The sequence below is a fragment of the Neofelis nebulosa genome, chromosome 14, assembly GCF_028018385.1.
Source record: "Neofelis nebulosa isolate mNeoNeb1 chromosome 14, mNeoNeb1.pri, whole genome shotgun sequence".
In the NCBI taxonomy this organism is placed as follows: Eukaryota; Metazoa; Chordata; class Mammalia; order Carnivora; family Felidae; genus Neofelis; species Neofelis nebulosa.
The window spans coordinates 28,869,915-28,892,282 of record NC_080795.1 but is presented as its reverse complement, the minus strand read 5'-3'; the positions used below and the strand labels follow the sequence as shown (position 1 = coordinate 28,892,282).

Genomic DNA, 22,368 nt, shown 5'->3' with positions numbered 1-22,368 from the left:
GATTCTTTATTGAGTGACAGTATTCCCTCTGGTCTTTTAATGTAACAAATACTCCTAATTCATTCAAAAAACTTTCAATTACAATAGTTCAATCTGCGTCCTTTCAGTTACAACAACTCTTCAGGAATGCAATTTTTGTACATGAGAAAAGAAGTATAAGTTATTGCTTCATTAATGATATTTTTATATTTGAAAGAGATACAACTGCTTGAACTTAAAAACAAATTAATACTCCTCATTTGTTTAAATCATAACTATAGAAACTTAACTATAAATATATGTATTTAAGATTTTTAGCATGAAAATTAAATAAATCCCCATATACCTATCACCCAGCTTCAAAAATTATCAAAACTTTCTAATCTACAAACATTGTGAAATGTTGGTAACAAAAAAGATGCCCATATAATTTATTATTCAAACCAGGACACTTTTGAGAGTGAGAAGGAGTGTTCTTAATAATTCTACCAGGACAGCAGGCATAAACCAAAACTGTACTGGGGAAGCCAGGGCTTGTGGTCACCGTAGAACAAATTCACTTTTGTAATATTTAAGGTATTTAAAAATATACCCAGATGTAAGAATATATAGGACAAGATAGTTGTGATGTAGAAGAAGACACACATCTCTTGTTAAATAGTTTTCTTTACTCATCGTTGTCCTGGACAGAATGTCTGCATTCTGTTTGCATCACCTCAAAATTCATATGTTGAAGCCCTAACTCCTAATGTGATGATATTTGGAAGTAGGGCCTTTGGGAGGTAATTAGGTCATGAGGATGAAGCCTCATGAGATTTGTGTCTTCTAAGAAGAGACACAGATCTCTCTCTGTCTCACTGTCTCTTGCTTGCTCTTTCTCTTTCTTTGTCTCCATGTCATGAGGATACAGTGAAAAGATGACCCTCTGTGAACCAGGAAGTGAGCCCTCAGCAAGGAACAGAACTGGCTGGCACATTCATCTTAGAGTTTCCAGCCTCCAGAACTGTGACACATGTCTGCTGTTTAAGCCACTTAATCTATGATATTTTGTTATGGCAGCCTGAGTGGGCGAAGACAGTCATGTAGAGTAGAATCTGTATGGGCTTGTACTACTCCAAGGCAGAATTAAATAAGACGAGTATTTTCAGAGCATGTATTTGGCAATAAATCTATTACTATAATCTAGCAGCAATGTAGTAATACTGACTCTGGCACAGCAGTTGAAGAGCACGGGAGGAGACAAACCTAAGTGTGTGGCTGATGCCTGCTGGTTGCCAGCGTTCTGAACGTGTTCCTCAGCCCCTCGGAGGCCCCTTTCCTTCCTTCAGCCCATAAAATGGGGATAATAACGGGACTTCTTTTACAGGGCGTTTATGAGGACCAAAGGGTAGTGCGGCTAAAACACACAGCCTGTTGCCTGACACATGTAGGTACTTTCTCTCTCTTCTTTCCTCTTCTTCCTCTTCTCCTGCACAGGGACAGCCACAGCACAGCCCTGGGCTGGAGACTTTGTAGGGAAGCTCGGGCAGAAGAACCAGGGCTGCTCCAGGGCCAAGACATGCACCCAAGACACTCACCACATACCAGGGACAATACAGTGTCAGGTCGTTTCTTGTCCCTAGTCAGAGGTATCATAACTCGAGCATTTAAAAAAAATTTTTTTTAACGTTTATTGATTTTTGAGACAGAGAGAGACAGAGCATGAACGGGGGAGGGTCAGAGAGAGGGAGACACAGAATTGGAAACAGGCTCCAGGCTCCGAGCTGTCGGCACAGAGCCCGATGCGGGGCTCGAACTCATGGACCGCGAGATTATGCCCTGAGCCGAAGTCGGCCGCTTAACCGACTGAGCCACCCAGGCGCCCCAGATAACTTGAGCATTTAAAATTACAACCTTATTTGCAATCAAAGGCTCATGAGATCTGAATGTATCAATTAGAAGTAAAGTAGGGGTATTGTTTACCTCAGAGAATTCCTGTGAGGAGTCAAATAACTCCTGTACGGGGAGTCGCGCAGCTGGGTCTGGTTCACGGTAGGCCTCAAAATGGTGATTACATTACAAATTTGCCTCTCCTGGAAAACTTCTGAGAGGGCACAGAGAATGGAGAAGAAGCAAATCTTCAATTCCCCACATCAGCCCATAGAGGATTCTTTCTGAACAACCACCACATTCTTAAATTAGCTCAGAGGAATAGGTCAATAGTTAGATGTAAAAGATCCACTCTTGGGGCATCTGGCTGGCCCAGTCGGTTAAGCTTCGGACTCTTGATTTCTTGATTTCTGCTCAGGTCATAATCCCGGCGTTGTAGGATGGAGCCCCATGCTCAGCGTGGAGCCTGCTTGGGATTCTCTCTCTCTCTCTCTCTCTCTCTCTCTCTCTCTCTCTCAATCTCTCTGTCCCCCCCCTTGCCCTAACTTTCACTCTCTCTCTCCCTAAAAATAAATAAATAATAAAGAAAGAAAGAAAATTAAAAAAAAAATAAAAGATCCATTCTTGACCAAATATCAACAAACAGAATAACAGAATAACAGAAATGTTATTAAAGAAAGTTTCTCTTACAAGGTATGCATCAATTATTAAATTTCCATAGTTAATCATTTTTGTCAGTAAAAATTTTTTGTGTGTGAAATACCTAGCAAATGTTTCATTTTTGTCAGTGACGTAGTGTGAGAAAAACGAAAGCATTTTGTTCTTTTTTTTTTTTTAATTTAAAAAAAAATTTTTTTTTTTCAACATTTATTTATTTTTGGGACAGAGAGAGACAGAGCATGAACAGGGGAGGGGCAGAGAGAGAGGGAGACACAGAATCGGAAACAGGCTCCAGGCTCTGAGCCATCAGCCCAGAGCCTGACGCGGGGCTCGAACCCATGGACCGCGAGATCGTGACCTGGCTGAAGTCGGACGCCCAACCGACTGCACCACCCAGGTGCCCCGCATTTTGTTCTTTATCATTGTGTTGATGGTACATTGGAGTGCTTCACAAACCTGTAAGTGCTGCTATCCAGTCACTGGTACAGACACAAATAAAGACAAATCTTCTCGAAGGAAATTAGCTGAAGCCAGCGGGCCATTAGCTAACCCTTCTGGAACACTTTACTGTGGTCATACAGAGAGAGAACTGAAAGATGGACAATTAAGATCTGGCAACATGCAAGAGGTAATCCTCCAGAGTAAAGCTGTTTGTTATATCACTCCTTTATTCTTTAGTAGATAATATAGTACTATTGAGTTACATGAAGCACTAAGCAAAAAATTTACCAGATATAAATACCTTAAGAATTATGAATATAGAATTACAGTGCAGAAGCGTCTTCTGTATATAAACAGAAGTGTCATGTTGGCATTGGAGTCGAGGCATGAATTGTTTTCAGAGCCATAAACACGGACAAACTGGAGAAGAAAAGCTGCAGAGAGGGCGTGAAGCTTCAAGTTCAATCGGATAAATAATGGCCTCATTATCCACGTATTGCACAGGATAGAATACTTTCTCTGTTTCATACGTGGCTTTGCCTGACCCCTTCCACCTCTGAGATACGGTGTTTTTCCAAATCCTCCCGAAGCTGTACTGCCAGCCACTGACGCGGACAGGAACTCATAGGGCTTCTGGAGGCTCAGTTCCTCTCACTGGTCTGGAGTTCAGTTTCTGGATTCCCTGAGTGACACGTGGTTTCAGAGCCCCAGGTCAAAGACACGTTTTCTTCCACGTCTGTAAGGTACTTTGTGCACTTCTGAATATGCACGTGCAATCGGAACATGACTGGGGAGCCGTGATTCAAATTGTTCTCAAAGGTCAAAGGTCACTCAGCCAACTCAGCACCTGACCAGCAGCCCCAGCAAGGCAGAGTTCTTTCTTCCCTCTCTTCCTCTTTCTCTCACTTCCTCCCATGTTTCCTTCCCTCTCTCCTCCCTAGAATATTCTCATCCTGACTGTAGGTGCAGAGAACAGCCTGAGAGAAGTGTTAGCAGTGGCAAACGGCCCTAGGACCTGATCACCTAAAATGGTCTCCTTTTAGCTCTTTCTAAATTAGAAAAAAAAACAAAAACAAAAAAAAAACAGTGTTCAAGAGAGAAATTGTGGTCCCTTTATTCTCAGCAACAGAAGCTGGCAGTTATGCTGTTCCATGGGATTTCCTTGTACTCCCTCCCTGAGGCCTCTTTTCCCTGCGGCCTTCTTCATTTTGTCTCTCCTTTCCCTTTCTCTTCTCTGATTCTTTCCTTTTCCTGAAGTCCCACACTTGCAGACACCTCAAATGCTTGTGTGTTCTTCCTTCCCTTCCAGGTTTCCTCTGCACCAGATGTAAATGGCACCAGCATTTTTTACCAGAAAGAAAGCTGCTTTAAAAACTGGCAAAAACATGGGGCGCCTGGGTGGCGCAGTCGGTTAAGCGTCCGACTTCAGCCAGGTCACGATCTCGCGGTCCGTGAGTTCGAGCCCCGCGTCAGGCTCTGGGCTGATGGCTCGGAGCCTGGAGCCTGTTTCCGATTCTGTGTCTCCCTCTCTCTCTGCCCCTCCCCCATTCATGCTCTGTCTCTCTCTGTCCCAAAAATAAATAAAAAGCGTTGAAAAAAAAAAATTTAAAAAAAAAAAAAACTGGCAAAAACAAGCAATGAAAAGAGATAACGTTTAAATGACTTGGCACACTTATTATTGGGGGACTTGTTTGTATGTTTCTCTGAATTCCAACCTTTAGTGAAATGTTCTCATCCATTTTTAGTGAGGAAAACTTGAATGATTTGCTTCAGCAGAACTCATCTCTATAGCAGTCATTATTGCTTGAATTCAGTAAGTAGGCTGAACATCCAAACTTTAAATATTTTTTAATGTTTATTTATTTTGGAGAGGTGCAGAGACAGAGGGAGACACAGAATCCAAAGCAGGCTCCAGGCTCTGAGCTGTCAGTACACTTGGGCCCCTGAGTCTCCAAACTTGAAAATTTTTATATAGGGATTCCTGGGTGGCTCAGTTGGTTGAGCATCAGACTTGGGCTGAGGTTATGATCTCATGATTCCTGAGTTCCAGCCCTGCATTGGGTCTGGGCTGTCAGCAGGGAGCCTGCTTCAGATCCTCTCTACCCTCCCACCTCTCTCTGCCCTTCCCCTGCTTGCGTGCTCTCTCTCTCTCTCTCTCAAAAATGAATATTAAAAAAATTTAAAGCAAAGTTTCAGCCTCAGTCAATAGTTTCATGAATTAATAGTAAATAAGATAGAGCAACTGAAGTAAGTCAACAACTCCATTACAAAAGACTCAGGAAAGAATTCCAAACTACTAAATGTGCTAATTATCCTTCTCAGTAGGTGCAGCAATCCCCACTGGGCTTCAGTCTGACACATATACTTTTGTGTTTTTATATTGTTTGTTTTGGAAATTCCCTCAGGGACAAATGCATTGGGTTTTTAATTCTTTGTAACAACTGGTACCATGCCAGGTAGATACTAAGTTTTTCTTGAAGGTGATCAGTTGGGTAGTAGATAATAAATACGGCTTCTGAGCTCAAGACAATGGACAAAATAAACTCATGTCTGATCCTTACCAAATGTCGTCACCACAATCAATGTGATAACCACGCCTAAAAATGAGGCACACCTGCTCATACCAAATGGCTACATTGCTTCTGGGTACAGAGCAAAGATGGAGAACCTGGATTCTGATTACAAAGTGCCCGAGCTGAGAAGCCTCCGTTCCCTCATTTGTTAAACAGGCATGTGTGGTAGACAGAATGACTCCTCCAAGAGTCCACTTCCTAATCCCCAGAACCTGTGAGTATGTTACCTCACACGGCAAACAGGACTTTGCAGCCGTGACTAAGGATCTTGAGATGGGAGATTATCTAGGTGGGTGCCATGTAATCACTATGGTCCTGATACAGGAAAGAGGGAGGCAGGAAACTGAAAGATGGTACAGCAGAAGCAGAGGTCAGAGCGAGGCAGGGGCCTCTAACTAAGGAAAACGAGTGTTCTCTAGAAGCTGGAGAACGCATGGACGTTAAGCCACTAAAATTCTGGTTATGTGCTGCAACACTAATAGTAAACTAATACAGTACATTCGTTAATGCCTTTCTTATAGGGTTGTGTAAGGATTAAATGAAAACAGTTATGGGAAGGCTCAGCACAGTGCCTGATATATAGAAAGAACGGAATAAATGCTGTTACCAGTCTACACAGCATCACCCGTAACCCTACTGAGTTCTTCCAGAGCTCCCTGCAAAATGTAAGGAAAAAAGACAAAGTATTTAAGACCAGAGAGAGGAAGCTAGAATTCATCAAGCTAGGTCGGCACTTTACACACTGAAATGCCCAGAAGCCTGGGAGGTGGGGCTCCCTAAACTCGGAGAGGTTAAGTAAACTGCCTACTATCATACAGCTAGTAAGGTATTAAATCCTGATTCAAATCCCAGTCTGTCTGAATTAAAAGCCCATGATTTTTCTAGCATTCCTTTAGACTTTATAATAATAATAATAATAATAATAATAATAATAATAATAAAAGGGGGCGCCTGGGTGGCTTAGTTGGTCAAGGGTCCGACTTCAGCTCAGGTCATGATTTCATGGTTCGTGGGTTCGAGCCCCACATCAGGCTCTGTGCTGACAGCTCAGAGCCTGGAGCCTGCTTCAGATTCTGTCTCTCACTCTCTCCCTCTGCCCCTCCCCCGCTTCTGCCCCTCCTCTCTCTCTCAAAAGTAAACATTAAAAAAATGAAAAAACAAAGAAAAAAGTGATACTTCTATCTTGAAACACATGTGTTAAGAAGACATTTTGGGGTGCCTGGGTGGCTCAGGCGCCTGACTTTGACTCAGGTCATGATCTCGAAGTTTGTGAGTTCGAGCCCTGCGTAGGGCTCTGTGCTGACAGCTCAGAGCCTGGAGCCTGCCTCAGAATCTGTCTCCTCCTCTCTCTGCCCCTGCCCTGCTCATGCTCTGTCTCTGTCTCTCAAGGAGCTGGAAAAAGAACAGCAAATAAAACCCAAAACCAGCAGAAGACAGGAAATAATAAAGATTAGAGCAGAAATTAATGCTATCAAAAAAAAAAAACAAAAACCAGTAGAACAGATCAATGAAACCAGAAGCTGGTTCTTTGAAAAAATTAACAAAATTGATAAAGCACTAGCCAGTTTGATCCCAAAGAAAAAGGAAAGGACCCAAATAAATAAAATCAAGAATGAAAGAGGAGAGATCACAACCAACACAACAGAAATAAAAACAATAATAACAGAATATTATGAGCAGTTATATGCCAATAAAATGGGTAATCTGGAAGAAATGGACAAATTCCTAGAAACATATACACTACCAAAACTGAAACAGGAAGAAATAGAAAATTTGAACAGACCCATAACCAGTAAGGAAATCGAATTAGTAATCAAAACTCTGCCAAAAAACAAGAGTCCAGGGCCAGACGGCTTTCCAGGGGAATTCTACCAAACGTTTAAGGAAGAGTTAACACCTATTCTCTTGAAGCTGTTCCAAAAAATAGAAATGGAAGGAAAACCTCCAAACTTTTTCTATGAGGCCAGCATTACCTTGATTCCAAAACCAGACAGAGACCCCACTAAAAAGGAGAACTATAGACCATTTTCCCTGATGAACACAGATGCAAAAATCCTCAACAAGATATTAGCCAACCGGATCCAACAATACATTAAAAAAATTATTCACCACCACCAAGCAGAATTTATACCTGGGATTAAGGGCTGATTCAATATCTGCAAAACAATTAATGTGATTTATCACATCGATAAAAGAAAGGACAAGAACCATATGATCCTCTCAATAGATGCAGAGAAAGCATTTGACAAAGTACAGCATCCTTTCTTGATAAAAACCCTCAAGAAAGTAGGGATAGAAGGATCATACCTCAAGATCATAAAAGCCATATATGAATGACTCAATGCTAATATCATCCTCAATGGGGAAAAACTGAGAGCTTTCCCCCTAAGATCAGGAACAAGACAGGGATGTCCACTCTCACCACTGTTATTCAACATAGTATTGGAAGTCTTAGCCTCTTCAATCAGACAACACAAAGAAATAAAAGGCATCCAAATCAGCCAGGAGTATGTCAAACTATCACTCTTCACAGATGACATGATACTTTGGGAAAACCCCAAAGATTCCACCAAAAAACTGCTAGAATTGATTCATGAATTCAGCAAATTTGCAGGATATAAAATCAATGCACAGAAATCGGTTGCATTCCTATACACCAACAATGAAGTAACAGAAAGAGAAATCAAGGAATCGATCCCATTTACAATTGCACCAAAAACCATAAAATACCTCGGAATAAATCTAACCAAAGAGGTGAAAAATCTATACACTGAAAACTATGGAAAGCTTATGAAAGAAATTGAAGAAGACACAAAAAAAATGGAAAAAGATTCCATGCTCCTGGATAGGAAAAACAAATATTGTTAAAATATCGATACTACCCAAAGCAGTCTACATATCCAATGCAATCCCTATCAAAGTAACACCAGCATTCTTCACAGAGCTAGAACAAATAATCCTAAAATGTGTATGGAACCAGAAAAGACCCCAAATAGCCAAAGCAATCTTGGAAAAGAAAACCAAAGCAGGAGGCATCACAATCCCAGACTTCAAGCTATACTACAAAGCTATAATCATCAAGACAGTATGGTACTGGCACAAGAACAGACGCTCAGATCAATAGAACAGAATAGAGAACCCAGAAATGGACCCACAAATGTATGACCAACTAATCTCTGACAAAGCAGGAAAGAATATCCAATGGAATAAAGACAGTCTCTTCAGCAAGTGGTGCTGAGAAAACTGGACAGCGACATGCAGAAGAATGAACCTGGACCACTTTCTTACACCATACACAAAAAATAAACTCAAAATGGGTGAAAGACCTCGATGTAAGACAGGAAGCCATCAAAATCCTTGAGGAGAAAGCAGGAAAAAACCTCTTTGATCTTGCCCGCAGCAACTTCTTACTCAACGTGTCTCTGGAGGCAAGGGAAACAAAAGCAAAAATGAACTACTGGGGCCTCATCAAGATAAAAAGCTTCTGCACAGCAAAGGAAACAATCAGCAAAACTAAAAGGCAACCAACAGAATGTGAGAAGATATTTGCAAATGACATGTCAGATAAAGGGTTCGTATCCAAAATCTATAAAGAACTTATCAACCTCAACACCCAAAAAACAAATAATCCAGTGAAGAAATGGGCAAAAGACATGAATAGACACTTCTTCAAGGAAGACATCCAGATGGCCAACTGACACATGAAAAAATGCCCAACATCACTCATCATCAGGGAAATACAAATCAAAACCACAATGAGATACCACCTTACACCTGTCAGAATGGCTTACATTAACAACTCAGGCAACAACAGATGTTGGCGAGGATGTGGAGAAAGAGGATCTCTTTTGCATTGTTGGTAGGAATGCAAGCTGGTGCAGCCACTCTGGAAAACAGTATGGAGGTTCCTCAAAAAACTAAAAATAGAACTACCCTACGACCCAGCAATTGCACTACTAGGCATTTATCCACGGAATACAGGTGTGCTGTTTCGAAGGGACATGTTTATAGCAGCACTATCAACAATAGCCAAAGTATGGAAAGAGCCCAAATGTCCATCGAGGGATGAATGGATAAAGAAGATGTGGTATATATATATATATATATATATATATATATATATATATGATATATGTGATAATATATATATATATGATATATATGATAATATATATATATATATACACACACACACACACAATGGAGTATTACTCAGCAATCAAAAAGAATGAAATCTTGCCATTTGCAACTACGTGGATGGAACTGGAGGGTATTATGCGAAGTGAAATTAGTCAGAGAAAGACAAAAATCATATGACTTCACTCATATGAGGACTTTAAGAGACAAAACAAACGAACATGAGGGAAGGGAAACAAAAATAACATAAAAACAGGGAGGGGGACAAAACAGAAGAGACTCATAAATATGGAGAACAAACTGAGGGTTCCTGGAGGGGTTGTGGGAGGGGGGGATGGGCTAAATGGGTAAGGGGCACTAAAGAATCTACTCCTGAAATCATTGTTTCACTATATGTTAACTAATTTGGATGTAAATTTTATTTTTATTTATTTTTTTTTTAATTTTTTTTAACGTTTATTTATTTTTGAGACAGAAAGAGACAGAGCATGAACAGGGGAGGGGCAGAGAGAGAAGGAGACACAGAATCTGAAACAGGCTCCAGGCTCTGAGCAGTCAGCACAGAGCCTGATGCGGGGCTCGAACTCACAGACCGTGAGATCATGACCTGAGCCGAAGTCGGACGCTTAACCAACCGAGCCACCCAGGCGCCCTGGATGTAAATTTTAAAAAATCAAAAATAAAATAAAGAAGACATCTTAATATACCTTCACTATCAAATAATTATTTACTACTCATTTTGTGTGGAATTCTGTCCCAAGTTCATAATACAATGCTATGGTGACTGTGACTTTGCCAGCTCTGCAGGGAAAACAAGAGTAGTAGTGGTCATAGTGATAATAATTCCTTATTATATTTGTAAAGCACTTTTAAAACTTAAAAAGTACTTTCAAAAATAGATGCTTTCAAGAGTCTCATGATTTCTAAAAGGCAAGTTTTACTATTTCCTTTTTGATGAGAACTCTAGGGATGACAGGCTGCTTTGCCCCAGGCACATGCCTAAATGACATACCCGAAATACATCTCCTGATTGAAAATTTCATGCCTTGTCCATTACCCTGGTCTCTGGGAGTGTCCTTCCCAACATGGTCTGAAAAGTGGCTTGCAAACCACTTCCAGCAGAGTGCCTCGGCTGTGGGCAGCTGGCACATGTGCATTAGGCAGTGAGTCCGGAAACAGTGTGCTGAGCTCTGGAGTTATTTTGAGATCAAAAGCCAGATCTTATGCTGCACCTTAAGCTTCCACAGAGGGAACTGGAGATTACTTCGATGGGGTTTGGAGTCAAGTTTTGCTGAAGGTCATTGTATTGTGTAGCCTGCTTGAAACTGTATTCTGGGTAATAGCTGCAAATTCTTCACATAATTATGTTAGGCTCTTCTATTTTATTTTTAGTTGCAGTGGTGTAAAAAAAAATAACCAACATTTCCCTTTGATGTTTTCCTGTGCAAACGTAGTAGTCTCTCTTCTCTCTCCAAATTTGATAGCCTGTATTCATTTGTTTCCAGGAATTTTTCTTTATACAATATAAATTCATTCCCACAGACTTGAGATAATTACACTTTAGGCAGCCCTCTTCCTTTGTAATTATTTACCAGTTTCTTATCATTTTCTCAGGATGTACATAATTAGTCAAATAAATACACTTAATACTCCCCTCATTTTCATATAAGTTTACATGCTGTTTTAAATGTGCAAAAATTGTTCAGAGGACTCCTAATTTTGCATTCACTTATTTATGATTGTAAGTATTATTGTAGGATCCCACCGATGTTTCTCATATGTTTAATTCTCATTAAAAAATAATATTTAAATTTAAAATTCAGTGAAATTTGTGTTTGGTTTTATTTTGAAATATAGTCATATTTCCAATCTCCTCCTCCCTTCCTACTTATATGCCATGCATTCATTAATACAAACTGTCTGATTTCTCAGCAATATTATTTTTAGAAGTTTTGAATAGATTAAGGATTAAAATGGTAGAATAAGACAGATGACATTTTACTACACATACACCCATTGTGGCTCATCGCAATGATAATATACAGTGAAGCATTTTATAAACAAGCTACTGTACGTTATTCATTCTAAGACAGACATTTTTTCACACTTTACCATTATTGGAATTGAGACATGTCCTACAATCATGTGGTAAGAAAGCATAGTTTAATTAGCAGTGTTTTTTCCATTATTTATTTATTTATTTATTATTTTTTTAATTTGAGAGAGAGAGAGAGAGAGCGAGCATGAACAGGGGAGAGGTGCAGAGGGAGAAACTTAAGCAGGCTCTAAGCTCAGCACACAGCCCGGCGCAGGGCTCGATCCCATGACCCTGGGATCACGACCTGAGCCAAAGTCAAGATTTGGACGCTCAACCAACTGAGCCACTTAGGCGCCCCAGCAGTGTTTTTTTCTATTTCGACAGTCTGATGTAAAATAAGGCTGCATCTTCAATTTGGTAGCATCTTAGATTCAATTAAATACAATATATACCAAGGCTATTCTACATGCTTTATAGATTTCCTTGCCTAATCCTCTAAGCAATCCCATGATATAGGCAAAATTATTCTCCACATTGGACAGGAGGATAGAGTAAGGAACCTGCCCCCATTGTGGCATGCTGATAACAACTAGTTCTCACAAGAGTTGGGGGAAACCTTTGATTTGTAGCATTTGCTAATTTCCATGGCATTAATATCCTCATATGGCCAACTTCAAGCTACCAACATGAAGTCACTGAACACAGGATTAGGAAGATGTACACAAAATTGGCTCTTGCGAGCAGGTGTGAGCTGGCCCAGGCACACCGCTTACGTTATATGTTCTTCCTGGGTAGCCTTTATCAAAACTATAGCTTTAATATCACTCATATACCAAATACTACAATATCCAATTCTGCATTGGTCATCTCCACTTGGAAGCCCTACCAGCTCCTCCAGTCTGATAGATAAATTGTACCTTCCTTACTATTGACAATCTCCTTGAGGATCATTACTGAATACAGGAGAAGGAATCTAAAAAAAAAACCTAGGATTTTGAGAATATGGTGGTTAAGCACTGTGAAGGGTGTGAGACTTTATCCTGCTTACAAGCTAGCAAATTAGCCTGCCACAGTTTTGTGGATATTGTTACAATATTCCTGGATCAGAGACCAAGGGCTTTATTATCCACAGAGAAACAGTAGCCATAGTACTGACATTTCTTTTTTTTTTTTCAGCAGGGGCAACAGTCTGAATCCCAACTCCCACCGGATGATATAGAGGCCTGCACGTACAGCAGGTGGCATTACAGGAGAAGAAACCTGAGTTTGGGGCACCCACATCTTACATGGGCAGTAACTTTGCCTGACTTTTGCCTTCGAGGGAAACACTATCTACAAGGCTGTAAGCAAATCTACCCTTTGCTTCAGAGGAAACACTCTACTCTCTCTGTCTTCCAAGAGTGCTCACTATACAGTCATCTTTGAAAGGACAGTCTGGAACAAGATGTGCAGAAACATGAGAGACCCGCGGAGAAGTTTCCGATGAGTATTGCACTCTGTCAGCCACCTACCGAGGTGAGGGCTGACTCCATTTAATCTGTCTCTCACAGCATTTAATTAAGGCTGCTATCCACAGCATTCCAATTGCAGCGGGTTGGGGCAAATCTGCACAATCATACCTCCAGGATCCTGGATACAACTAGCAAAACAAATTCCAAAAGCCATCAGAGTCTTACATAGCCATATGGCTTTCTCCTTTAGTTTCTGTATTGACTTTTCCACTTGGCCTTAGGTATTAACACAGGTACAGTATTACACACCACACGGACTCTGCCTTGGTCTGTAAAGAAGATATCTAGGGTAACTTATCCATGACAGCCCTGGCCAATGAACTGAAGATGACCTGAATACCTTCCAGGGTCAAGGTGGTGTCAGTGATCACTCCACTAGAGTCAGGGACAATTTTTTTTGAATTTTAGTGCTGATCAATTTATTTTTTTTCTTTTTTCTTTTTTTAAAAATATAATTTATTGTCAGATTGACTTACATACAACACCCAGTGCTCATCCCAACAAGTGCCCTCCTTAATGCCCATCACCCATTCCCCCCCATCCACCCTCACACTGTTCTCTGTATTTAAGAGTCTCTTATGGTTTGCCTCCCACCCTCTCTGTAATTATTTTTTCCCCTTCCCCTCCCCCATGGTCTTCTGTTAAGTTTCTCAAGATCCACATATGAGTGAAAACATATACCTGTCCTTTTCTGACTTATTTCACTCAGCATAATACCCTCCAGTTCTATCCATGTTGCTGCAAATGGCAGGATTTCATTCTTTCTCATTGCCAAGTAGTATTCCGTTGTATATATAAACCACAAGTTCTTTATCCATTCATCAGTTGATGGACATTTAGGCTCTTTCCATAATTTGGCTATTGTTGAGAGTGCTGCTATAAACATTGGGGTACAAGTGCCCCTATGCATCAATACTCCTGTATCCCTTGGGTAAATTCCTAGCAGTGCTATTGCTGGGTCATAGGGTAGATCTATTTTTAATTTTTTGAGGAACCTCCACACTGTTTTCCAGAGCAGCTGCACGAGTTTGCATTCCCACCAACAGTGCAAGAGGGTTCCCGTTTCTCTGCATCCTCGCCAGCATCTGTTGTTTCCTGAGTTGTTCATTTTAGCCACTCTGACTGGTGTGAGGTTATATCTCTGTGTGGTTGTGATTTGTATTTTCAGGAACAAGTTTTGAATCATCTTTTCTAATCTAATAGGATGACTTACACCATAGGGATCACATCAATAATAAGTCAGTTAACCCTCTGGAAATTTTCCTGAGATAACAAAGCCTCATTTTGGAGAGATCTCTGCTGCTGCCTGAGGGCTACATGACTTACTTATGGTGTTTCCTTAAATAATTAAAGGTCTCTTATGTTTACCCCTAATGTGCAAAGCAGCAAGATTTTTGGAGAGAGGCAAGTGAATGCCCAGTTTCCATATAGGAAGCACAGTCCCAGGGGCATACAGGGTGCCCCGGGAAAGAAAATGTTGTTTATAATTGTTGGGACCCCTAAATCTGGTTCTAGTCAGAGGGGCAACAGTGCAGCTGGTGTGGTCTCCCAGCTGTCTGGCAGGTTTCAGAGCTCCCAGTTCAGTTTGAGTAATTGAGTCCAGGCATTCCTTTGGAGGGACTACCTAAGAGCAGTCAGCCCAACCTGTCCAGTTTGTTCATACAACCAGTCGAGTGGCATTTTTCTGCCCCGTTGAATGACGGAGTGTAGCTACAGAAGTGTGAGTGAAGAAGACATCCAGTGGTATGGACAGGATTTTTGTTTTTGTTTTTGCCTGGGCATTATAGACACCGAGGCCATCTTCTGCCATTCCCAATAGATTTCTTGACAGGATTAAAGGGAATAGTGCCCAAAGAGTGGCGAGAGCTGTCTGGGGGAGAATATGAGACTCAACAGTTAAATTTAAGACACTTGCAAGAGTTTGAGAGAGGTTTTGTGAACTCCAGTACAGTTCTGAAACAGAAAGATCATTAATGTCCTTTCTTTCCCATGGCCCTTGGATCTTAAGATGTTCCCTCTACTGCCAAAAAATCAATGTGCTCCATTCTATTAGCTACAAATATGCCTTTATCCAATCATCCTCTACTTATATTTCTTTGTTTTTTAATGTTTTTATTTATTTTTTAGAAGGAGACACAGTACAAGTGGGGAAGGGGCAGAGAGAGGGACACACAGACTCTGAAGCAGGCTCTGAATCTGAGTTATCAGCACAGAGCCTGAGGTGGGGCTGGAACCCACGGACTGTGAGATAATGACCTGAGCTGAAGTCGGACACTTAACCAACTGAGCCACCCAAGTGCCCCTACTTGTATTTAGACCTTTAATCCAGAAGGGGCAGATGCAAGAAGGACAAGAGTATTTTGTTTTTTAGAACAGTTTAGCAATTTAGCAAAATTGAGAAGAAGGTACAGAGAATTCCGTATTTCTCCTACCCTCACATATGCATAACCTCTCTCATTACAAGTAAATTTTTCAAAATTTACAGGGACCCATTATGACCCTACTTTGGCCCACATGTCTAATGTTGGGGGACATGATGAGCAGTGTACTCAAACAAGTGATCATTAGCCTTACGATCTAAGCCATATCAATCTAAAGGGGTAGCTGCCACTTTTTTTGTGTGTAAAGATACTACTAAGTCCAAGCTGGTTGTATTCTTGAATACACCATTTGCATTTCATCAGTGAGGCTTATTGGGCCCCTTCCTACACTGTTAGTCATTGAGTCCATGTTGACCCTGCTCAAAATGAGAAGATCAGGCAAACAGTTCCAAGCCTCTATAGGTCAGGCATTCAGTTTCTTTAGGAGCCAAATTATTGGTTCTTAGTTGCTTAAAGTCAGAGGGGCAACAGTTCTAAGACCAAAGGGGTGTCTCCACGTAGAGGCTGCCTCCCTTATCAAAGGCTCCAGTTGGTGACATCATCAAAGAGACTTATTCCAGAAAGTTGTTATTAGGGTTGTGGGCTCCAAAGAAACTAGTATGTCTGGCTTCTCTCCACCATGATAATCTCCTCTGAACTTTATGATCGTTCATAGTACAAGCACGTGACATATCCATACTGATTACACATCATCCCTGGAAAACACAACAGTACATTGAGTAGCCCATAGGGTTCTACCCAGAAGATCACATTAGCTTCTTTTCCCTACCTTGAACAATGCCCAAGGCTCATTAGCTTCATCAAGACCCAATTATACCTGAATTCTACTTTTCTCCTCTTATTTCCAGTCATATGAACCAGTAATTACCTTTTTTATATAAACTTCCTTCAATTGGGTTTCTATCACTTGTAATTAAAAGAGTACTGATGAATACAGTAGAAATTTGTAAGATATGCTAAGAAGTATGGTTTAAATCTTGAAAGCCATGTGTAGATTTTAGTGAAAGATTTTAGTCACATGATTGATACACTCAGCATATTTGGCTTTCTCTGGTTAGTACTGCTTTAGAAACAGGGACAAAAAATAGGGAAGCTGGCAGTCATTGACCAAGTCCTGACTGTTCTTGTGCTGTTTGCTGCAGAGATTTGTGATTTGCAATGATTTGGCTTCTTGAACTGGTTGTGGTTCAGAGTTCTGTTGTCATATGTAATCCGACCATTGTCCATTTCTATACTCAGTCTCTCAGGCCTGTCTTGTGGTCATTCTCTCACTTTTGAGAAGTTAACCAACTCAGGATATGCTTGAGATCCAGATCTTTACCCAATCTCCAAGAGAGAATTGCCCAGTTGTCTCCATAGCCAAGTGTATTGAGAGATCATATGGCAAGAGAGTGATTGAGAAGATGCATTTAAAACAGGAGAAAATAAGGTAGACTAATATCACAACTACTCTAACAACAAGAACAATTACTGTTGCCTGTAAGATACTTCAACACCAATAACTCCAATTGCCCACCCCAGGACAAGAGAACAAATCCCATAGGCCTTGAGGATCAACCTTAGAAAGTCAAGTAGCTTTTTTCCTACAAAGGATGCTTAGTCTTTTTATTTTACCTGCTTTATTGGCCCAAGTGCAGCAAGCAGTATTAGTGATAATACAAATGGCCCCATATCTAGACAACAGGAAATCTAGAGTCATGCTATTGTCTCTCTCTACTTGTGTCAAAGAGTTGTGACTGATCCGTATCCATCAAGGGCAGAGGTGGTGTTATTAATAATTTTTGCCAGAATTGGTGATATGTTTCTTACAGTCTTTTTTATTTGTACAATTCCCATCATTGGAAACATTGCTCTGATTGTTCACAGAAGCAATGAGTCTCCAGTAAATTAAGGGTAAGCCTTTGTTTTCCACTAGTCTTGTTTAAAAGTCAAAATCATTCTTTTTCCTTTTACTTTGAAAGTGATCAAATATTTTTCATCTCTGGGAATTATAGGATCTTTGTCATCAGTGTTCTGTATTTAATAAGTATGTGCTGTGTTCTGGGCCCTCAGTGAGCCCTTCAAATCTGAAAATTATGTCATTCCACTTGGAGAAATTTCTTGAATTATTTCCTGGTGATTTCCTTCTGTTTCCTCCTTCTCTTTCTTGAGGTTTTTTTTTTTTTTTTTTTTTTTTTTTTTTTTTTTTTTTTTGATATTGGATTGCTGGGATTAGACTTCTAATTTCCTTATATTTTCTCCTCTGTTTTCCAGCTGTTTGTTTTTTGTTCTGCTTTCTAGGAAATTTGCTTCACTTTATATTCCATGGAGTGACTTAACATAAATGTATCATTTTACAGTCATAAGGATCAGAAGTCTAATGTGAGTCTTACCGAACTAAAGTCAAGATATCTGGAGGGCTACGTTCCTTTCTGGGGGATCTTAGGAGGAATATTTCTTTGCCTATTCAGGTTGTTGGCAGAGTTCAGTTTCATGTGATTGTAGAATTGCATATTGTAGTTGGTCTGTGAATGTAGGTCTGCATTTTCTTGATGGCTCTCAGTTAAGGGCTTTTCTAGCTTCTAGATGCTACCCACATTTCTTGGTTCATGACTCCTTTCCTCCATCTTCAAAGCCAGCAACAGTGAGTGGAGTCCTTCTCATACTTCTAATCTCTCCTGCCTCTTCTTCTATCATGGCATCTCTCAGTCTCCTGTTGGAAAAGTTTCCAGCTTTTAAGAGCTCATGTAACTAGATTGGGCCCACCTAACAATACAGGATAATCTCCCCATCTTAAAACCTCTAACCTTAGTCACATCTGTTAAGTCCCTTTTGTTTATGTTTAGGATTTAGACATCTTTGGGAACCCTTATTCTGCCTACCACAGGAGTTATAATGTCCACTATTATATATTTAATTTCTAAGAACTCTTTGTTCTTGGAACATTCCTTTGTATAGCAAATTTTTGTTTCATGTTTGGGATGTCTTTACTTCTCTCTCTGAATGTAATAATGATAGTTTTAAAAAATGTCTTCTCCCTGTATAGTTTGTTTTTTGTAAGTTGCCTCTTTGTTATGTTTATTTTGGTCCTTGTCTTCCATTAGGAAACTATCTGTTGGTTTGTGGCTGCCTACAATGGGCAATAAACAGCTGATTGTTTTTTCTGGGTTCCTGGACAAGACTTGTAGGGCCTGGGTTTGAGGGTAAGGTGATCTGGCTTACTCAATATCAATATTTTGGGGGTTTTTTTGTTTTGTTTTTTCTTGGGGTGGTCAAATTCTTGAGAGATGGATCTTTCAATCCCCTGCTTTCCAGGTATTTGGGTATTCCTACTTTTATAGGCCTGGCTGTCCACATTCTGGGAACCAAGGAAGGGGAATGTGGGAAATCTTAGCATTCATGATGTGAACAGCTAATGAATTTCTCTGCTTACAATAGTAAATCACCTTCATGTGCATTTACTGTTCTGTACCAAGGGATTGTCCAGTTTTCTTTCCCAAAGAAATCACCTCAGGGGCGCCTGGGTGGCTCAGTCGGTTGAGTGACCGACTTTGGCTCAGGTCATGATCTCACAGTTTGTGGGTTCGAGCCCCGCGTCAGGCTCTGTGCAGACAGCTCAGAGCCTGGAGACTGCTTCTGATTCTGTGTCTCCCTCTCTCTCTGAACCCCCCCCCCCCAACTCATGCTCTGTCTCAGAAATAAATATACATTAAAAAAAAATTAAAAAAAAAAAAAGAAATCACCTCAGTCTTCTGTGCAGATCTGGGGAAGGAATTGAAACAAATTCCTTCTTAGGTAGACTTTCAACCAATCTTCCCGTTTGGAACCTCGCTTTCTGTATCCACAGATACCTGGTGCCCAGTCCTGAGGGTTTGGAAATTCTGTAGTAGAATTAGGTTCTTCTTGGCTTTCCCCACTACTAGCTTAGCAACCAGCTTCCTCAGATGTGCGAGGTCAATTATCATTAGGTAGCCTCTCGAATTCTCTTCGTCCTTGTGGACTTATCCTTTTATTGTAATTTTAGTAGCACTGGGAGGGGGTAAGAATAGATGAATGTTCATTCGGACCATTGACTTGTGTATATTAAAAGGGTGAACTTTATGGTAGGAGAATTATATCTCAAAAAAATAAATTTCTAAAATGAATGAATGTGTGCAATGTGCCATATTTATCCCAACACGAGCCTCCTAATTTTGGAGATGAGAATAGTGAGCCTGGTGATGGTTTTAAGTGATTACTTTTAAGTGAGAGTTCAGCTAAATCTGCGTAGGTGTTCTGAGTTGTGTCTGGCCTTGCACAGTTGTGTTTTGGTGACAGTGACACAGACTTCGATTCCTCAGCCCTGACCTTGGGCACTTGCCATTCTAGCCTCTACCATTTCTAGAAGAGGAACACTGGTGCCCTGGAAAACTAACCATCCTTGCAGGGATGAAATGGCCTGCAAGTCATTGAGTCAAATGCCAGTTAAAAACACGTATAAATGTTGTTAATCACTTTGTTAATGACTCTACATATAATTAATGCAATTTATACCATACAGTCGTCTAAAGAATAGATGAAAATATTTGCAAATACTGATGGTGGAGAGTCCAGGAGGAAAACGATAGTGGCTCCCATCCCCACCCAGCTCATATGATGTAATTTGATAAACACACAGAATTCAAAATGGCTTGAAAAAAACACAAGGAAGATTAAGTGGTCTATGACTTTTCTTAATATAGCCCAAATCAATAATGTGAGATCACTTCCTGTTAACATTCAGGGATTTACATGTCTGTCTTCCATTAGTGTGAAGTACTCTTTCCTGCCAGTACCCATTTTTACACATTTGAAGACTTATTTCATACTCGCAGTCAGTCTTTTACATAGCTGAGAGAATACAAGTTGGTCATAATATTTTCTTAAGCGATTAAATATTAAACACCAGACATTACATCAATATTTCTCCAAAAGTTGTTTTTGATTTCTTGGGCTTCCTAACCCTCACCTTATGTATCTAGTTTGCCTGCACAGTTTAAGCAGTAAGCATCTTGTCTTTCTGCTGGAATATGATGACTTTTTCAAAGTTGTGGTATCATATGCCTTCAGTTATTTGACCAATCAGGGAGCCAGAACTGCCCTTAGAAACATTTTGGATTGAGAGAGTTAGCAAAAAAAAGGAGACCCCATTAAGGATTTCAGCTAAATAACTCTCTCTCTCTCTCTCTCTCTCTCTCTCTCTCTCTCTCTCTCTATATATATATATATATATATATATATATATTTTTTTTTTTTTTTTTTTTTTTTTTTTAGTACAAGCATGTTGTAAGTATTGCAGGGGATATACTTATACTAGAAATGATCTGTTGTTTACCTGAAATTCAAATTGAACTGGGTGTCCCATATCTTATCTGGTAACCCTAGACACAAGCTACTGGGGAGTCTCCTTACTGGGCCCTTTTAGAGACTGCTCACCTGTGCCTCACCTGAGGGTGAGGAGTCCTTAGAGCCAAATGGACATACCCATCCATTCCTGTCTCCCCTTTATATAGACCATACACTGGGTACTTGCAGCTGCAACATCTCCCACCTGAACCTATGTGTTCAGGGTCTTTGACCTTTTCCCCAAGAGGGTCCTTTTGAGTGCAGCCCTGGTCCAGAAGTATGACCATGGGGTAGCTGATGGGAAAGGGTAGATAGAGAAGGGATATATAGCCAGGATACTCCTACAGAGAAGCTTGGATCTAGGACAGAGCCCTAGGTGAAAAGACTGAGTCAGAAGAGAAAGCCAGGGCCTCCATTTGTACCCTTGCCCCAGGCCCCACAAATGTGAAGAGTGGGCCTGCAGAGAGCATCAGACCATACACCTATTTTGTGTGCTTTCTGCTATCTGATGGGGGAATGGGTACAATGAGGGCAGAGTGTAGAAGTTTCCACTTGTAATATAGAGCTTCTATTTCTAACCTTTCCAATATTTTTATTTACTTCAATTCATTTGCTTTTGGGGAAACTATAAATTTCACCAATGGATAGGTATTTGAAAAAAATTTTTTAATATTTTTTTGTTAATGTTTATTTTGTTTGTTTTTAATGTTATTTTTGAGAGAGAGAAAGAGTGAGAGAGAGCAAGCACGGGGGAGGGGCAGAGAGAGAGGGAGACACAGAATCTGGAAACAGGCTCCAGGCTCTGAGCTGTGAGCACAGAGCACAATGCAGGGCTCGAGTTTACAGACCACGAGATGATGACCTGATCCCAAGTCGTACACTTAACCGACTGAGCCACCCAGGCGCCCCTTGAAATGAAACTTAAAAAAAAAAAAAAATCCATGTCACCATTAACAACAACACAACAAAGAAAATCTAGTGTTTCTCTCCTGTACTGAGTGAGCCTTTTAAGGGATGATTCAGCTAAATGCACCCAGGTGCTCTGTTTACGTGCTAGCTACTCTCCAGAGATTCCTCAGAGTGCTAAAACATAAGTTCTGTTTATATCAGAAGTAACAGTGTGAGTTGTAAGTGCAGATTCTGTTTGTCAGGAAAAAAAAATTAAGTAGAAAGAAAACACAAGAGAAAAGCAGGCTTCTGTGGAAATATCACGTATGAGGTGGTTTATGGTATGAGCAGTGCTTATTTAACCTCATAGAGAAAAGGAAGTTAATATTTGCCTAAGGCTGAGGATTACATGAACCTAACTACATCGGTACAGGGCAGACAGGCGGTTTTTAAATGGCATGTTGTATCACTTAAGGTTTCTTTTGGCTCCACGTAGCGGGAACCCAACTATAGTGGCTTAAAAAAGTCAGGTGTTTATTTTATTCCTG

At 40.4% G+C, this 22,368-nt stretch overlaps 1 long non-coding RNA gene across 6 annotated transcripts in view; it reads left to right on the top strand.

The window, feature by feature from the left end:
- LOC131495122 (uncharacterized) overlaps positions 1–22,368 on the top strand; it is a 238,828-nt gene that overhangs the window by 215,008 nt on the left and 1,452 nt on the right. For all 6 annotated transcript variants that reach the window (XR_009253782.1, XR_009253780.1, XR_009253779.1 and 3 more), the window contains one exon: positions 12,874–13,212. This is a non-coding gene — a long non-coding RNA (uncharacterized LOC131495122). The remainder of the gene's footprint in view (positions 1–12,873; positions 13,213–22,368) is intronic.